The sequence below is a fragment of the Somniosus microcephalus genome, unplaced genomic scaffold, assembly GCF_052327205.1.
Source record: "Somniosus microcephalus isolate GS21.2 unplaced genomic scaffold, FLI_Smic_1.0 scaffold8, whole genome shotgun sequence".
Classification (NCBI taxonomy): Eukaryota; Metazoa; Chordata; class Chondrichthyes; order Squaliformes; family Somniosidae; genus Somniosus; species Somniosus microcephalus.
Window position 1 is genome coordinate 1934871 of NW_028225195.1, and position 14770 is coordinate 1949640.

Genomic DNA, 14770 nt, shown 5'->3' on the forward strand with positions numbered 1-14770 from the left:
GGTCTGGAGGGTGAATCAGAAGAAGCAGAAGAAGGAGAAGGAGAAGGTGAAGTCTGGAGTGTGAATCAGAAGAAGCAGAAGAAGGAGAAGGAGAAGGTGAAGTCTGGAGGGTGAATCAGAAGAAGCAGAAGAAGGAGAAGGAGAAGGTGAAGTCAGGAGGGTGAATCAGAAGAAGCAGAAGAAGGAAAAGGAGAAGGTGAAGTTAGGAGGGTGAATCAGAAGAAGCAGAAGAAGGAGAAGGAGATGGTGAAGTCAGGAAGGTGAAGCAGAAGAAGCAGAAGAAGGAGAAGGAGAAGATGAAGTCTGGAGGGCGCAGCAGAAGAAGCAGAAGAAGGAGAAGGAGAAGGTGAAGTCTGGAGGGTGAAGCAGAAGAAGCAGAAGAAGGAGAAGGAGAAGGTGAAGTCTGGAGGGTGAATCAGAAGAAGTAGAAGAAGGAGAAGGAGAAGGTGAAGTCAGGAGGGTGAAGCAGAAGAAGCAGAAGAAGGAGAAGAAGAAGGTGAAGTCTGGAGGGTGAAGCAGAAGAAGCAGAAGAAGTAGAAGGAGAAGGTGAAGTCTGGAGGGTGAATCAGAAGAAGTAGAAGAAGGAGAAGGAGAAGGTGAAGTCTGGAGGGTGAATCAGAAGAAGCAGAAGAAGGAGAAGGAGAAGTTGAAGTCAGGAGGGTGAATCAGAAGAAGCAGAAGAAGGAGAAGGAGAAGGTGAAGTCTGGAGGGTGAATCAGAAGAAGCAGAAGAAGGAGAAGGAGAAGGTGAAGATTGGAGGGTGAATCAGAAGAAGTAGAAGAAGGAGAAGGAGAAGGTGAAGTCTGGAGGGTGAATCAGAAAAAGTAGAAGAAGGAGAAGGAGAAGGCGAAGTCTGGAGGGTGAATCAGAAGAAGCAGAAAAAGGAGAAGGCGAAGATGAAGTCTGGAGGGTGAATCAGAAGAAGTATAAGAAGGAGAAGGAGAAGCTGAGGTCTGGAGGGTGAATCAGAGGAAGCAGAAGAAGGAGAAGGAGAAGGTGAAGTCTGAAGGGTGAATCAGAAGAAGCAGAAGAAGGAGAAGGAGAAGGTGAAGTCTGGAGGGTGAATCAGAAGAAGCAGAAGAAGGAGAAGGAGAAGGTGAAGCCTGGAGGGTGAATCAGAAGAAGCAGAAGAAGGAGAAGGAGAAGGTGAAATCTGGAGGGTGAATCAGAAGAAGTAGAAGAAGGAGAAGGAGAAGGTGAAGTCTGGAGGGTGAATCTGAAGAAGTAGAAGAAGGAGAAGGAGAAGGTGAAGTCTGGAGGGTGAATCAGAAGAAGCAGAAGAAGGAGAAGGAGAAGGTGAAGTCTGGATGGTGAATCAGAAAATGCAGAAGAAGGAGAAGGAGAAGGTGAAGTCTGGAGGGTGAATCAGAAGAAGCAGGAGAAGGATAAGGAGAAGGTGAAGACTGGAGGGTGAATCAGGAGAAGTAGATGAAGGAGAAGGAGAAGGTGAACTCTGGAGGGTGAATCAGAAGAAGTAGAAGAAGGAGAAGGAGAAGGCGAAGTCTGGAGGGTGAATCAGAAGAAGCAGAAGAAGGAGAAGGAGAAGGTGAAGTCTGGAGGGTGAATCAGAAGAAGCAGAAGAAGGAGAAGGAGAAGATGAAGTCTGGAGGGTGAATCAGAAGAAGTATAAGAAGGAGAAGGAGAAGGTGAGGTCTAGAGGGTGAATCAGAAGAAGCAGAAGAAGGAGAAGGAGAAGGTGAAGTCTGAAGGGTGAATCAGAAGAATCAGAAGAAGGAGAAGGAGAAGGTGAAGTCTGGAGGGTGAATCAGAAGAAGCAGAAGAAGGAGAAGGAGAAGGTGAAGTCTGGAGGGTGAATCAGAAGAAGCAGAAGAAGGAGAAGGAGAAGGTGAAGTCTGGAGGGTGAATCAGAAGAAGTAGAAGAAGGAGAAGGAGAAGGTGAAGTCTGGAGGGTGAATCAGAAGAAGTAGAAGAAGGAGAAGGAGAAGGTGAAGTCTGGAGGGGGAATCAGAAGAAGCAGAAGAAGGAGAAGGAGAAGGTGAAGTCCGGAGGGTGAATCAGAAGAAGCAGAAGAAGGAGAAGGAAAAGGAGAAGATGAAGTCTGGAGGGTGAATCAGAAGAAGTAGAAGAAGGAGAAGGAGAAGGTGACGTCTGGAGGGTGAATCAGAAGAAGCAGAAGAAGGAGAAGGAGAAGGTGAAGTCTGGAGGGTGAATCAGAAGAAGCAGAAGAAGGAGAAGGAGAAGGTGAAGTCTGGAGGATGAATCAGAAGAAGCAGAATAAGAAGGAGAAGGCGAAGGTGAAGTGTGGAGGGTGAAGCACAAGAAGTAGAAGAAGGAGAAGGAGAAGGTGAAGTCAGGAGGGTGAATCAGAAGAAGTAGAAGAAGGAGAAGGAGAAGGTGAAGTCAGGAGGGTGAATCAGAAGAAGTAGAAGAAGGAGAAGGAGAAGGTGAAGTCTGGAGGGTGAATCAGAAGAATCAGAAGAAGGAGAAGGAGAAGTTGAAGTCTGGAGGGTGAATCAGAAGAAGCAGAAGAAAGAGAAGGAGAAGGTGAAGTCTGGAGGGTGAAGCAGAAGAAGCAGAAGAAGGAGAAGGAGAAGGTGAAGACTGGAGGGTGAATCAGAAGAAGTAGAAGAAGGAGAAGGAGAAGGTGAAGTCTGGAGGGTGAATCAGAAGAAGCAGAAGAAGGAGAAGGAGAAGGAGAAGATGAAGTCTGGAGGGTGAATCAGAAGAAGTAGAAGAAGGAGAAGGAGAAGGTGACGTCTGGAGGGTGAATCAGAAGAAGCAGAAGAAGGAGAAGGAGAAGGTGAAGTCTGGAGGGTGAATCAGAAGAAGCAGAAGAAGGAGAAGGAGAAGGTGAAGTCTGGAGGGTGAATCAGAAGAAGCAGAATAAGAAGGAGAAGGCGAAGGTGAAGTGTGGAGGGTGAAGCAGAAGAAGTAGAAGAAGGAGAAGGAGAAGGTGAAGTCAGGAGGGTGAATCAGAAGAAGTAGAAGAAGGAGAAGGAGAAGGTGAAGTCAGGAGGGTGAATCAGAAGAAGTAGAAGAAGTAGAAGGAGAAGGTGAAGTCTGGAGGGTGAATCAGAAGAATCAGAAGAAGGAGAAGGAGAAGTTGAAGTCTGGAGGGTGAATCAGAAGAAGCAGAAGAAAGAGAAGGAGAAGGTGAAGTCTGGAGGGTGAAGCAGAAGAAGCAGAAGAAGGAGAAGGAGAAGGTGAAGACTGGAGGGTGAATCAGAAGAAGTAGAAGAAGGAGAAGGAGAAGGTGAAGTCTGGAGGGTGAATCAGAAGAAGTAGAAGAAGGAGAAGGAGAAGGTGAAGTCTGGAGTTGGAATCAGAAGAAGCAGAAGAAGGAGAAGGAGAATGTGAAGTCGGAGGGTGAATCAGAAGAAGCAGAAAAAGGAGAAGGCGAAGATGAAGTCTGGAGGGTGAATCAGAAGAAGTAGAAGAAGGAGAAGGAGAAGGTGAGGTCTGGAGGGTGAATCAGAAGAAGCAGAAGAAGGAGAAGGAGAAGGTGAAGTCTGGAGTGTGAATCAGAAGAAGCAGAAGAAGGAGAAGGAGAAGGTGAAGTCTGGAGGGTGAATCAGAAGAAGCAGAAGAAGGAGAAGGAGAAGGTGAAGTCAGGAGGGTGAATCAGAAGAAGCAGAAGAAGGAAAAGGAGAAGGTGAAGTTAGGAGGGTGAATCAGAAGAAGCAGAAGAAGGAGAAGGAGATGGTGAAGTCAGGAAGGTGAAGCAGAAGAAGCAGAAGAAGGAGAAGGAGAAGATGAAGTCTGGAGGGCGCAGCAGAAGAAGCAGAAGAAGGAGAAGGAGAAGGTGAAGTCTGGAGGGTGAAGCAGAAGAAGCAGAAGAAGGAGAAGGAGAAGGTGAAGTCTGGAGGGTGAATCAGAAGAAGTAGAAGAAGGAGAAGGAGAAGGTGAAGTCAGGAGGGTGAAGCAGAAGAAGCAGAAGAAGGAGAAGAAGAAGGTGAAGTCTGGAGGGTGAAGCAGAAGAAGCAGAAGAAGTAGAAGGAGAAGGTGAAGTCTGGAGGGTGAATCAGAAGAAGTAGAAGAAGGAGAAGGAGAAGGTGAAGTCTGGAGGGTGAATCAGAAGAAGCAGAAGAAGGAGAAGGAGAAGTTGAAGTCAGGAGGGTGAATCAGAAGAAGCAGAAGAAGGAGAAGGAGAAGGTGAAGTCTGGAGGGTGAATCAGAAGAAGCAGAAGAAGGAGAAGGAGAAGGTGAAGATTGGAGGGTGAATCAGAAGAAGTAGAAGAAGGAGAAGGAGAAGGTGAAGTCTGGAGGGTGAATCAGAAAAAGTAGAAGAAGGAGAAGGAGAAGGCGAAGTCTGGAGGGTGAATCAGAAGAAGCAGAAGAAGGAGAAGGAGAAGGTGAAGTCTGGAGGGTGAATCAGAAGAAGCAGAAGAAGGAGAAGGAGAAGATGAAGTCTGGAGGGTGAATCAGAAGAAGTAGAAGAAGGAGAAGGAGAAGGTGAGGTCTGGCGGGTGTATCAGAAGAAGCAGAAGAAGGAGAAGGAGAAGGTGAAGTCTGAAGGGTGAATCAGAAGAAGCAGAAGAAGGAGAAGGAGAAGGTGAAGTCTGGAGGGTGAATCAGAAGAAGCAGAAGAAGGAGAAGGAGAAGGTGAAGTCTGGAGGGTGAATCAGAAGAAGTAGAAGAAGGAGAAGGAGAAGGTGAAGTCTGGAGGGTGAATCAGAAGAAGTAGAAGAAGGAGAAGGAGAAGGTGAAGTCTGGAGGGTGAATCAGAAGAAGCAGAAGAAGGAGAAGGAGAAGGTGAAGTCTGGAGGGTGAATCAGAAGAAGCAGAAGAAGGAGAAGGAGAAGATGAAGTCTGGCGGGTGAATCAGAAGAAGCAGAAGAAGGAGAAGGAGAAGATGAAGTTGGGAGGTGAATCAGAGGAAGCAGAAGAAGGAGAAGGAGAAGGTGAAGTCTGGAGGGTGAATCAGAAGAAGCAGAAGAAGGAGAAGGAGAAGGTGAAGTCTGGAGGGTGAATCAGAAGAAGCAGAATAAGGAGAAGGAGAAGGTGAAGTCTGGAGGGTGAATCAGAAGAAGCAGAAGAAGGAGAAGGAGAAGGTGAAGTCAGGAGGGTGAATCAGAAGAAGTAGAAGAAGGAGAAGGAGAAGGTGAAGCCAGGAGGGTGAATCAGAAGAAGCAGAAGAAGGAGAAGGAGAAGGTGAAGTCTGGAGGGTGAATCAGAAGAATCAGAAGAAGGAGAAGGAGAAGGTGAAGTCTGGAGGGTGAATCAGAAGAAGCAGAAGAAAGAGAAGGAGAAGGTGAAGTCTGGAGGGTGAAGCAGAAGAAGCAGAAGAAGGAGAAGGAGAAGGTGAAGACTGGAGGGTGAATCAGAAGAAGTAGAAGAAGGAGAAGGAGAAGGTGAAGTCTGGAGGGTGAATCAGAAGAAGTAGAAGAAGGAGAAGGAGAAGGTGAAGTCTGGAGGGTGAATCAGAAGAAGCATAAGAAGGAGAAGGAGAAGGTGAAGTCTGGAGGGTGAATCAGAAGAAGCAGAAGAAGGAGAAGGAGAAGATGAAGTCTGCAGGGTGAATCAGAAGAAGTAGAAGAAGGAGAAGGAGAAGGTGAGGTCTGGAGGGTGAATCAGAAGAAGCAGAAGAAGGAGAAGGAGAAGGTGAAGTCTGGAGGGTGAATCAGAAGAAGCAGAAGAAGGTGAAGGAGAAGGTGAAGTCTGGAGGGTGAATCAGAAGAAGCAGAAGAAGGAGAAGGAGAAGGTCAAGTCAGGAGGGTGAATCAGAAGAAGCAGAAGAAGGAGGAGAAGGTGAAGTTAGGAGGGTGAATCAGAAGAAGCAGAAGAAGGAGAAGGAGAAGGTGAAGTCAGGAGGGCGCAGCAGAAGATGCAGAAGAAGGAGAAGTAGAAAGTGAAGTCTGGAGGGTGAAGCAGAAGAAGCAGAAGAAGGAGAAGGAGAAGGTGAAGTCTGGAGGGTGAATCAGAAGGATTAGAAGAAGGAGAAGGTGAAGTCAGGAGGGTGAAGCAGAAGAAGCAGAAGAAGGAGAAGGAGAAGGTGAAGTCAGGTGGTTGAAGCAGAAGAAGCAGAAGAAGGAGAAGGAGAAGGTGAAGTCTGGAGGGCGAAGCAGAAGAAGCAGAAGAAGGAGAAGGAGAAGGTGAAGTCTGGAGGGTGAATCAGATGAAGTAGAAGAAGGAGAAGGAGAAGGTGAAGTCAGGAGGGTGAAGCAGAAGAAGCAGAAGAAGGAGAAGGAGAAGGTGAAGTCTGGAGGGTGAAGCAGAAGAAGCAGAAGAAGGAGAAGGAGAAGCTGAAGTCTGGAGGGTGAAGCAGAAGAAGCAGAAGAAGGAGAAGGAGAAGGTGAAGTCAGGAGGGTGAATCAGAAGAGGTAGAAGAAGGAGAAGGAGAAGGTGAAGTCTGGAGGGTGAATCAGAAGAAGTAGAAGAAGGAGAAGGAGAAGGTGAAGTCTGGAGGGTGAATCAGAAGAAGTAGAAGAAGGAGAAGGAGAAGGTGTAGTCTGGAGGGTGAATCAGAAGAAGTAGACGAAGGAGAAGGAGAAGGTGAAGTCTGGAGGCTGAATCAGAAGAAGCAGAAGCAGGAGAAGGAGAAGGTGAAGTCTGGAGGGTGAATCAGAAGAAGTAGAAGAAGGAGAAGGAGAAGGTGAAGTCTGGAGGGTGAATCAGAAGAAGCAGAAGAAGGAGAAGGAGAAGGTGATGTCTGGAGGGTGAATCAGAAGAAGCAGAAGAAGGAGAAGGAGAAGGTGAGGTCTGGAGGGTGAATCAGAAGAAGCAGATGAAGGAGAAGGAGAAGGTGAAGTCTGGAGAGTGAATCAGATGAAGCAGAAGAAGTAGAAGGAGAAGGTGAAGTCTGGAGGGTGAATCAGAAGAAGTAGAAGAAGGAGAAGGAGAACGTGAAGTCTGGAGGGTGAATCAGAAGAAGCAGAAGAAGGAGAAGGAGAAGGTGAAGTCAGGAGGGTGAATCAGAAAATGCAGAAGAAGGAGAAGGAGAAGGTGAAGTCTGCAGGGTGAATCAGAAGAAGCAGAAGAAGGATAAGGAGAAGGTGAAGACTGGAGGGTGAATCAGGAGAAGTAGATGAAGGAGAAGGAGAAGGTGAACTCTGGAGGGTGAATCAGAAGAAGTAGAAGAAGGAGAAGGAGAAGGCGAAGTCTGGAGTGTGAATCAGAAGAAGCAGAAGAAGGAGAAGGAGAAGGTGAAGTCTGGAGGGTGAATCAGAAGAAGCAGAAGAAGGAGAAGGAGAAGATGAAGTCTGGAGGGTGAATCAGAAGAAGTATAAGAAGGAGAAGGAGAAGGTGAGGTCTGGAGGGTGAATCAGAGGAAGCAGAAGAAGGAGAAGGAGAAGGTGAAGTCTGAAGGGTGAATCAGAAGAAGCAGAAGAAGGAGAAGGAGAAGGTGAAGTGTGGAGGGTGAATCAGAAGAAGCAGAAGAAGGAGAAGGAGAAGGTGAAGCCTGGAGGGTGAATCAGAAGAAGCAGAAGAAGGAGAAGGAGAAGGTGAAATCTGGAGGGTGAATCAGAAGAAGTAGAAGAAGGAGAAGGAGAAGGTGAAGTCTGGAGGGTGAATCTGAAGAAGTAGAAGAAGGAGAAGGAGAAGGTGAAGTCTGGAGGGTGAATCAGAAGAAGCAGAAGAAGGAGAAGGAGAAGGTGAAGTCTGGATGGTGAATCAGAAAATGCAGAAGAAGGAGAAGGAGAAGGTGAAGTCTGGAGGGTGAATCAGAAGAAGCAGGAGAAGGATAAGGAGAAGGTGAAGACTGGAGGGTGAATCAGGAGAAGTAGATGAAGGAGAAGGAGAAGGTGAACTCTGGAGGGTGAATCAGAAGAAGTAGAAGAAGGAGAAGGAGAAGGCGAAGTCTGGAGGGTGAATCAGAAGAAGCAGAAGAAGGAGAAGGAGAAGGTGAAGTCTGGAGGGTGAATCAGAAGAAGCAGAAGAAGGAGAAGGAGAAGATGAAGTCTGGAGGGTGAATCAGAAGAAGTATAAGAAGGAGAAGGAGAAGGTGAGGTCTGGAGGGTGAATCAGAAGAAGCAGAAGAAGGAGAAGGAGAAGGTGAAGTCTGAAGGGTGATTCAGAAGAATCAGAAGAAGGAGAAGGAGAAGGTGAAGTCTGGAGGGTGAATCAGAAGAAGCAGAAGAAGGAGAAGGAGAAGGTGAAGTCTGGAGGGTGAATCAGAAGAAGCAGAAGAAGGAGAAGGAGAAGGTGAAGTCTGGAGGGTAAATCAGAAGAAGTAGAAGAAGGAGAAGGAGAAGGTGAAGTCTGGAGGGTGAATCAGAAGAAGTAGAAGAAGGAGAAGGAGAAGGTGAAGTCTGGAGGGGGAATCAGAAGAAGCAGAAGAAGGAGAAGGAGAAGGTGAAGTCAGGAGGGTGAATCAGAAGAGGTAGAAGAAGGAGAAGGAGAAGGTGAAGTCTGGAGGGTGAATCAGAAGAAGTAGAAGAAGGAGAAGGAGAAGGTGAAGTCTGGAGGGTGAATCAGAAGAAGTAGAAGAAGGAGAAGGAGAAGGTGTAGTCTGGAGGGTGAATCAGAAGAAGTAGACGAAGGAGAAGGAGAAGGTGAAGTCTGGAGGCTGAATCAGAAGAAGCAGAAGCAGGAGAAGGAGAAGGTGAAGTCTGGAGGGTGAATCAGAAGAAGTAGAAGAAGGAGAAGGAGAAGGTGAAGTCTGGAGGGTGAATCAGAAGAAGCAGAAGAAGGAGAAGGAGAAGGTGATGTCTGGAGGGTGAATCAGAAGAAGCAGAAGAAGGAGAAGGAGAAGGTGAGGTCTGGAGGGTGAATCAGAAGAAGCAGATGAAGGAGAAGGAGAAGGTGAAGTCTGGAGAGTGAATCAGATGAAGCAGAAGAAGTAGAAGGAGAAGGTGAAGTCTGGAGGGTGAATCAGAAGAAGTAGAAGAAGGAGAAGGAGAACGTGAAGTCTGGAGGGTGAATCAGAAGAAGCAGAAGAAGGAGAAGGAGAAGGTGAAGTCAGGAGGGTGAATCAGAAAATGCAGAAGAAGGAGAAGGAGAAGGTGAAGTCTGCAGGGTGAATCAGAAGAAGCAGAAGAAGGATAAGGAGAAGGTGAAGACTGGAGGGTGAATCAGGAGAAGTAGATGAAGGAGAAGGAGAAGGTGAACTCTGGAGGGTGAATCAGAAGAAGTAGAAGAAGGAGAAGGAGAAGGCGAAGTCTGGAGTGTGAATCAGAAGAAGCAGAAGAAGGAGAAGGAGAAGGTGAAGTCTGGAGGGTGAATCAGAAGAAGCAGAAGAAGGAGAAGGAGAAGATGAAGTCTGGAGGGTGAATCAGAAGAAGTATAAGAAGGAGAAGGAGAAGGTGAGGTCTGGAGGGTGAATCAGAGGAAGCAGAAGAAGGAGAAGGAGAAGGTGAAGTCTGAAGGGTGAATCAGAAGAAGCAGAAGAAGGAGAAGGAGAAGGTGAAGTGTGGAGGGTGAATCAGAAGAAGCAGAAGAAGGAGAAGGAGAAGGTGAAGCCTGGAGGGTGAATCAGAAGAAGCAGAAGAAGGAGAAGGAGAAGGTGAAATCTGGATTGTGAATCAGAAGAAGTAGAAGAAGGAGAAGGAGAAGGTGAAGTCTGGAGGGTGAATCTGAAGAAGTAGAAGAAGGAGAAGGAGAAGGTGAAGTCTGGAGGGTGAATCAGAAGAAGCAGAAGAAGGAGAAGGAGAAGGTGAAGTCTGGATGGTGAATCAGAAAATGCAGAAGAAGGAGAAGGAGAAGGTGAAGTCTGGAGGGTGAATCAGAAGAAGCAGGAGAAGGATAAGGAGAAGGTGAAGACTGGAGGGTGAATCAGGAGAAGTAGATGAAGGAGAAGGAGAAGGTGAACTCTGGAGGGTGAATCAGAAGTAGTAGAAGAAGGAGAAGGAGAAGGCGAAGTCTGGAGGGTGAATCAGAAGAAGCAGAAGAAGGAGAAGGAGAAGGTGAAGTCTGGAGGGTGAATCAGAAGAAGCAGAAGAAGGAGAAGGAGAAGATGAAGTCTGGAGGGTGAATCAGAAGAAGTATAAGAAGGAGAAGGAGAAGGTGAGGTCTGGAGGGTGAATCAGAAGAAGCAGAAGAAGGAGAAGGAGAAGGTGAAGTCTGAAGGGTGAATCAGAAGAATCAGAAGAAGGAGAAGGAGAAGGTGAAGTCTGGAGGGTGAATCAGAAGAAGCAGAAGAAGGAGAAGGAGAAGGTGAAGTCTGGAGGGTGAATCAGAAGAAGCAGAAGAAGGAGAAGGAGAAGGTGAAGTCTGGAGGGTGAATCAGAAGAAGTAGAAGAAGGAGAAGGAGAAGGTGAAGTCTGGAGGGTGAATCAGAAGAAGTAGAAGAAGGAGAAGGAGAAGGTGAAGTCTGGAGGGGGAATCAGAGGAAGCAGAAGAAGGAGAAGGAGAAGGTGAAGTCTGGAGGGTGAATCAGAAGAAGCAGAAGAAGGAGAAGGAGAAGGAGAAGATGAAGTCTGGAGGGTGAATCAGAAGAAGTAGAAGAAGGAGAAGGAGAAGGTGACGTCTGGAGGGTGAATCAGAAGAAGCAGAAGAAGGAGAAGGAGAAGGTGAAGTCTGGAGGGTGAATCAGAAGAAGCAGAAGAAGGAGAAGGAGAAGGTGAAGTCTGGAGGATGAATCAGAAGAAGCAGAATAAGAAGGAGAAGGCGAAGGTGAAGTGTGGAGGGTGAAGCAGAAGAAGTAGAAGAAGGAGAAGGAGAAGGTGAAGTCAGGAGGGTGAATCAGAAGAAGTAGAAGAAGGAGAAGGAGAAGGTGAAGTCAGGAGGGTGAATCAGAAGAAGTAGAAGAAGGAGAAGGAGAAGGTGAAGTCTGGAGGGTGAATCAGAAGAATCAGAAGAAGGAGAAGGAGAAGTTGAAGTCTGGAGGGTGAATCAGAAGAAGCAGAAGAAAGAGAAGGAGAAGGTGAAGTCTGGAGGGTGAAGCAGAAGAAGCAGAAGAAGGAGAAGGAGAAGGTGAAGACTGGAGGGTGAATCAGAAGAAGTAGAAGACGGAGAAGGAGAAGGTGAAGTCTGGAGGGTGAATCAGAAGAATCAGAAGAAGGAGAAGGAGAAGTTGAAGTCTGGAGGGTGAATCAGAAGAAGCAGAAGAAAGAGAAGGAGAAGGTGAAGTCTGGAGGGTGAAGCAGAAGAAGCAGAAGAAGGAGAAGGAGAAGGTGAAGACTGGAGGGTGAAGCAGAAGAAGTAGAAGACGGAGAAGGAGAAGGTGAAGTCTGGAGGGTGAATCAGAGGACACAGAAGAAGGAGAAGGAGAAGGTGAAGTCAGGAGGGTGAAGCAGAAGAAGCAGAAGAAGGAAAAGGAGAAGCTGAAGTCTGGAGGGTGAATCAGAAGAAGCAGAAGAAGGAGAAGGAGAAGGTGGAGTCAGGAGGGTGAAGCAGAAGAAGTGGAAGAAGGACAAGGAGAAGGTGAAGTCAGGAGGGTGAATCAGAAGAAGTAGAAGAAGGAGAAGGAGAAGGTGAAGTCAGGAGGGTGAATCAGAAGAAGCAGAAGAAGGAGAAGGAGAAGGTGAAGTCTGGAGGGTGATTCAGAAGAAGTAGAAGAAGGAGAAGGAGAAGGTGAAGCCAGGAGGGTGAAGCAGAAGAAGCAGAAGAAGGAGAAGGAGAAGCTGAAGTCTGGAGGGTGAATCAGAAGAAACAGAAGAAGGACAAGGAGAAGGTGAAGTCATGAGGGTGAATCAGAAGACGTAGAAGAAGGAGAAGGAGAAGGTGAAGTCAGGAGGGTGAATCAGAAGAAGCAGAAGAAGGAGAAGGAGAAGGTGAAGTCTGGAGGGTGATTCAGAAGAAGTAGAAGAAGGAGAAGGAGAAAGTGAAGTCAGGAGGGTGAAGCAGAAGAAGCAGAAGAAGGAGAAGGAGCAGCTGAAGTCTGGAGGGTGAATCAGAAGAAGCAGAAGAAGGAGAAGGAGAATGTGAAGTCAGGAGGGTGAAGCAGAAGAAGTAGAAGAAGGAGAAGGAGAAGGTGAAGTCTGGAGGGTGAATCAGAAGAAGTAGAAGAAGGAGAAGGAGAAGGTGAAGTCTGGAGGGTGAATCAGAAGAAGTAGAAGAAGGAGAAGGAGAAGGTGAAGTCAAGAGGGTGAAGCAGAAGAAGCAGAAGAAGGAGAAGGAGAAGGTGAAGTCTGGAGGGTGAATCAGAAGATGTAGAAGAAGGAGAAGTAGAAGATGAAGTCTGGAGGGTGAATCAGAAGAAGTAGAAGAAGGAGAAGGCGAAGGTGAAGTCAGGAGGGTGAATCAGAAGAAGGAGAAGAAGGAGAAGGAGAAGGTGAAGTCTGGAGGGTGAATCAGAAGAAGTAGAAGAAGGAGAAGCAGAAGGTGAAGTCAGGAGGGTGAATCAGAGGAAGCAGAAGAAGGAGAAGGAGAAGGTGAAGTCTGGAGGGTGAATCAGAAGAAGTAGAAGAAGGAGAGGGAGAAGGTGAAGTCTGGAGGGTGAAGCAGAAGAAGTAGAAGAAGGAGAAGGTGAAGTCAGGAGGGTGAAGCAGAAGAAGTAGAAGAAGGAGAAGGAGAAGGTGAAGTCAGGAGGGTGAATCAGAAGAGGCAGAAGAAGGAGAAGGAGAAGGTGAAGTGTGGAGGTAGAAGCAGAAGAAGCAGAAGAAGGAGAAGAAGAAGGTGAAGTCAGGAGGGTGAATCAGAAGAAGTAGAAGAAGGAGAAGGAGAAGCTGAAGTCTGGAGGGTGCAGCCGAAGAAGTAGAAGAAGGACAAGGAGAAGGTGAAGTCTGGAGGGTGAATCAGAAGAAGCAGAAGAAGGAGAAGGAGAAGGTGAAGTCTGGAGGGTGAATCAGAAGAAGTAGAAGAAGGAGAAGGAGAAGGTGAAGTCTGGAGGGTGAATCAGAAGAAGTAGAAGAAGGAGAAGGAGAAGGTGAAGTCTGGAGGGGGAATCAGAGGAAGCAGAAGAAGGAGAAGGAGAAGGTGAAGTCTGGAGGGTGAATCAGAAGAAGCAGAAGAAGGAGAAGGAGAAGGAGAAGATGAAGTCTGGAGGGTGAATCAGAAGAAGTAGAAGAAGGAGAAGGAGAAGGTGACGTCTGGAGGGTGAATCAGAAGAAGCAGAAGAAGGAGAAGGAGAAGGTGAAGTCTGGAGGGTGAATCAGAAGAAGCAGAAGAAGGAGAAGGAGAAGGTGAAGTCTGGAGGATGAATCAGAAGAAGCAGAATAAGAAGGAGAAGGCGAAGGTGAAGTGTGGAGGGTGAAGCAGAAGAAGTAGAAGAAGGAGAAGGAGAAGGTGAAGTCAGGAGGGTGAATCAGAAGAAGTAGAAGAAGGAGAAGGAGAAGGTGAAGTCAGGAGGGTGAATCAGAAGAAGTAGAAGAAGGAGAAGGAGAAGGTGAAGTCTGGAGGGTGAATCAGAAGAATCAGAAGAAGGAGAAGGAGAAGTTGAAGTCTGGAGGGTGAATCAGAAGAAGCAGAAGAAAGAGAAGGAGAAGGTGAAGTCTGGAGGGTGAAGCAGAAGAAGCAGAAGAAGGAGAAGGAGAAGGTGAAGACTGGAGGGTGAATCAGAAGAAGTAGAAGACGGAGAAGGAGAAGGTGAAGTCTGGAGGGTGAATCAGAAGAATCAGAAGAAGGAGAAGGAGAAGTTGAAGTCTGGAGGGTGAATCAGAAGAAGCAGAAGAAAGAGAAGGAGAAGGTGAAGTCTGGAGGGTGAAGCAGAAGAAGCAGAAGAAGGAGAAGGAGAAGGTGAAGACTGGAGGGTGAAGCAGAAGAAGTAGAAGACGGAGAAGGAGAAGGTGAAGTCTGGAGGGTGAATCAGAGGACACAGAAGAAGGAGAAGGAGAAGGTGGAGTCAGGAGGGTGAAGCAGAAGAAGTGGAAGAAGGACAAGGAGAAGGTGAAGTCAGGAGGGTGAATCAGAAGAAGTAGAAGAAGGAGAAGGAGAAGGTGAAGTCAGGAGGGTGAATCAGAAGAAGCAGAAGAAGGAGAAGGAGAAGGTGAAGTCTGGAGGGTGATTCAGAAGAAGTAGAAGAAGGAGAAGGAGAAGGTGAAGCCAGGAGGGTGAAGCAGAAGAAGCAGAAGAAGGAGAAGGAGAAGCTGAAGTCTGGAGGGTGAATCAGAAGAAACAGAAGAAGGACAAGGAGAAGGTGAAGTCATGAGGGTGAATCAGAAGACGTAGAAGAAGGAGAAGGAGAAGGTGAAGTCAGGAGGGTGAATCAGAAGAAGCAGAAGAAGGAGAAGGAGAAGGTGAAGTCTGGAGGGTGATTCAGAAGAAGTAGAAGAAGGAGAAGGAGAAAGTGAAGTCAGGAGGGTGAAGCAGAAGAAGCAGAAGAAGGAGAAGGAGCAGCTGAAGTCTGGAGGGTGAATCAGAAGAAGCAGAAGAAGGAGAAGGTGAATGTGAAGTCAGGAGGGTGAAGCAGAAGAAGTAGAAGAAGGAGAAGGAGAAGGTGAAGTCTGGAGGGTGAATCAGAAGAAGTAGAAGAAGGAGAAGGAGAAGGTGAAGTCTGGAGGGTGAATCAGAAGAAGTAGAAGAAGGAGAAGGAGAAGGTGAAGTCAAGAGGGTGAAGCAGAAGAAGCAGAAGAAGGAGAAGGAGAAGGTGAAGTCTGGAGGGTGAATCAGAAGATGTAGAAGAAGGAGAAGTAGAAGATGAAGTCTGGAGGGTGAATCAGAAGAAGTAGAAGAAGGAGAAGGCGAAGGTGAAGTCAGGAGGGTGAATCAGAAGAAGGAGAAGAAGGAGAAGGAGAAGGTGAAGTCTGGAGGGTGAATCAGAAGAAGTAGAAGAAGGAGAAGCAGAAGGTGAAGTCAGGAGGGTGAATCAGAGGAAGCAGAAGAAGGAGAAGGAGAAGGTGAAGTCTGGAGGGTGAATCAGAAGAAGTAGAAGAAGGAGAGGGAGAAGGTGAAGTCTGGAGGGTGAAGCAGAAGAAGTAGAAGAAGGAGAAGGTGAAGTCAGGAGGGTGAAGCAGAAGAAGTAGAAGAAGGAGAAGGAGAAGGTGAAGTCAGG